Source organism: Arachis hypogaea, chromosome 14 (genome assembly GCF_003086295.3).
Source record: "Arachis hypogaea cultivar Tifrunner chromosome 14, arahy.Tifrunner.gnm2.J5K5, whole genome shotgun sequence".
NCBI lineage: Eukaryota > Viridiplantae > Streptophyta > Magnoliopsida > Fabales > Fabaceae > Arachis > Arachis hypogaea.
The window spans coordinates 38,463,535-38,467,202 of NC_092049.1; the positions used below are offsets into that span (position 1 = coordinate 38,463,535).

The window sequence follows — 3,668 nt, forward strand, 5'->3', positions numbered from 1 at the left end:
GATCGAGAACCGACAGATGAATAGCCATGCCGTGACAGGGTACGTGAGCATATTATTCACTGAGAGGAGGGGATGTAGCCACTGACAACGGTGATGCCCTTACATACAGCCAGCCATGGAAAGGAGTAAGACTGATTGGATGAAGATAGCAGGAAAGCAGAGGTTCAGAGGAACGAAAAGCATCTCCATTCGCTTATCTGAAATTCCTACCAATGATTTACATAAGTATCTCTATCCCTATTCTATTATTTATTATTCGAAAACTCCATGATTATTTTATATCCGCCTGACTGAGATTTACAAGGTGACCATAGCTTGCTTCATACCAACAATCTCCGTGGGATTCGACCCTTACTCACGTAAGGTATTACTTGGACGACCCAGTGCACTTGCTGGTTAGTTGTATCGAAGTTGTGACAATTATGAATTAAGATCAAAGCACCAAGCTTTGGAGCCATTACCAGGGATTGTTCGAGCCTGGACATCACAATTTCGTGCACCAAGTTTTTGGCGCCGTTGCCGGGGATTGTTCGAGTTTGGACAACTAACGGTTCATCTCGTTGCTCAGATTAGGTAATTTTCTTTTTGTTTTCTTTTCAAAAAAATTTTTCAAAAACCTTTCAAAAATTCCTCACTTGTTTTCGAAAAAAAAAAATTTTACTAAAAATAATGTTTTCAAAAATAAATTATTCTATGACTTCAAAATTTTTAAGAATGAATTCTAGTGTTTCATGAAGCATGTTGAAGCCTATCTGGCTGTAAAGCCATACCCAAACTGCTTTGGGATTGGCTAATCACTTCAGTGGAGTCATGCCCAATCCTTCTGGATAGGGTATGTCAGGCTTGTCATGTCTGAATTACACTCATATTTTTATTAAAGCTTGGCTGGCTATTAAGCCTTGCCTGACCCTTTGATTGGAGCTTTAAGACTAACATGGCAAGATTCCTGGAATTCATATTAAAAATTTTGAAATCCTTATTTTTATTTTTCACAATAATTTTCGAAAAAAAAATAATAAATAAAAATACAAAAAAATTAGAAAATCATAAAAATCAAAAATATTTTTGTGTTTCTTGTTTGAGTCTTGAGTCATGTTATAAGTTTGGTGTCAATTGCATATGCATCTTGCATTTTTTCGAAAATATCATGCATTCATAGTGTTCTTCGTGATCTTCAAGTTGTTCTTGGTAAGTCTTCTTGTTTGATCTTGATGATTTTTTGTTTTGTGTCTTTTCATGTTTATCATATGCATTCTTGAATTCTTAGTGCGTAAGCATTAAAGAATTCTAAGTTTGGTGTCTTGCATGTTTTCTTTGCATTAAAAATTTTTCAAAATTGTGTCTATGATGTTCATCTTGACATTCAAAGTGTTCTTGGTGTTCATCTTGACATTCATAGCATTCTTGCATGCATCACATGTTTTGATCTAAAAATTTCATGCATTGCATAATTTTCACGTTTTCATAAAAATTCAAAAAAAAATCAAAAAAATATCTTCCCCTTTTTCTCTCATCAAATTCGAAAATTTGAGTTGACTTTTTCAAAAATTTTTAAAATCAAGTTGTTTCTTATGAGTCAAATCAAATTTTCAATTTGAAAATCTTATCTTTTTCAAAATTCAAAATCTTTTTCAAAATTCATGATTATTTTCGAAAATTCCAAAAAAATAATTTTCAAAAACCTTTTTCTTATTTTATATCATAATTTTCGAAAATAACATAATCAATTAAAGTTTTGATTCAAAAATTTGAAGTTTGTTACTTGCTTGTTAAGAAAGATTCAAACTTTAAGTTCTAGAATCATATCTTGTGATTTCTTATGAATCAAGTCATTAATTGTGATTTTAAAAATCAAATCTTTTTCAAAAACTAATTTCTATCATATCTTTTCAAAAAAATATCTTCTTATCTTATCTTTTTCAAAATTTGATTTCAAAATATCTTCTCTAACTTCCCAACTTCTTATCTTTTCAAATTTGTTTCAACTAACTAACTAACTTTTTGTTTGTTTCTTAACTTTTTCAAAACTACCTAACTAACTCTCTCTCTCTAATTTTCGAAAATATCTTCTCTCTTTTTCAAAAATTTCTTTTTTATTAACTAATTATTTTTATTTTTTATTTAAAAAAAAATTTTCGAAAAAAATACTAACCTTTTTCAAAAACTATTTTCAAAAATCACTAACTCTTTTTCAAAAATTGTTTTCAAAAATTCACTTCCCCCTCTCATCTTCTTCTATTTGTTTATTGATATACTAACATCTTTCCTTCAACTCTCCAAAAATCCGAACCCCCTCTCTCTCTGAGTTCAGATTTTCTTCCCTTCTTTTCTTCTACTAACACAAGGATCCCTATACCGTGGTGTAAAGGATCCATATTATTATTACTATTTTTTCTGTGCCATCTTCTTTGTCATATGAGCAGGAGCAAGGACAAAAACATTCTTGTTAAAGCAGATCCAGAACCTGAAAGGACTCTGAAAAAAAAAATTAAGAGAAGCTAAAATACAACAATCCAGAGATAACCTTTCAGAAATTTTCGAACAGGAAAAGGAGATGGCGGCCGAAAATAATAATAATATAAGGAAGATGCTTGGTGACTTCACTGCACCTAATTCCAATCTACATGGAAGAAGCATCTCCATTCCTGCCATTGGAGCAAACAACTTTGAGCTGAAACCTCAATTAGTTTCTCTGATGCAGCAGAACTGCAAGTTTCATGGACTTCCATCTGAAGATCCTTTTCAGTTCTTGACTGAATTCTTGCAGATATGTGATACTGTTAAGACAAATGGAGTAGATCCTGAAGTCTACAGGCTCATGCTTTTCCCTTTTGCTGTAAGAGACAGAGCTAGATTATGGTTGGATTCTCAACCCAAAGACAGCCTGAACTCTTGGGATAAGCTGGTCATGGCTTTCTTAGCCAAGTACTTTCCTCCTCAAAAGCTGAGCAAGCTTAGAGCTGATGTTCAAACCTTCAGACAAAAAGAAGGTGAATCCCTCTATGAAGCTTGGGAAAGATACAAACAGTTGACCAAAAAGTGTCCTTCTGACATGCTTTCAGAATGGACCATCCTGGATATATTCTATGATGGTTTATCTGAGCTATCAAAGATGTCACTGGACACCTCTGCAGGTGGATCCATTCACCTAAAGAAAACGCCTGCAGAAGCTCAAGAACTCATTGACATGGTTGCTAATAACCAGTTCATGTACACTTCTGAAAGGAATCCTGTAAGCAATGGGACGCCTATGAAGAAGGGAGTTCTTGAAGTTGATACTCTGAATGCCATATTGGCTCAGAATAAAATATTGACTCAGCAAGTCAATATGATCTCTCAGAGTCTACATGGAATGCAAGCTGCATCCAACAGTACTCAAGAGGCTTCTTATGAAGAAGAAGCCTATGATCCTGAGAACCCTGCAATAGCAGAGGTAAATTACTTAGGTGAACCTTATGGAAACACCTATAACTCAACATGGAGAAATCATCCAAATTTCTCATGGAAGGATCAAAAGCCCCAACAAGGCTTTAATAATGGTGGAAGAAACAGGTTTAGCAATAGCAAGCCTTTCCCATCATCAACTCAGCAACAGACAGAGAACTCTGAACAAAATGCTTCTAATTTAGCAAATCTAGTCTCTGATCTATCTAAGGCCACTGTAAGTT

General features: G+C 33.8%; 1 non-coding gene across 1 annotated transcript; it reads right to left on the reverse strand.

The window, feature by feature from the left end:
* Positions 1 to 2,950: 2,950 nt before the first annotated feature.
* Positions 2,951 to 3,058, reverse strand: LOC112745758 (small nucleolar RNA R71). Its single transcript, XR_003173670.1, has one exon. It is a non-coding gene; the product is annotated as a small nucleolar RNA R71 (small nucleolar RNA).
* Between the last annotated feature and the right edge of the window lie 610 nt (positions 3,059 to 3,668).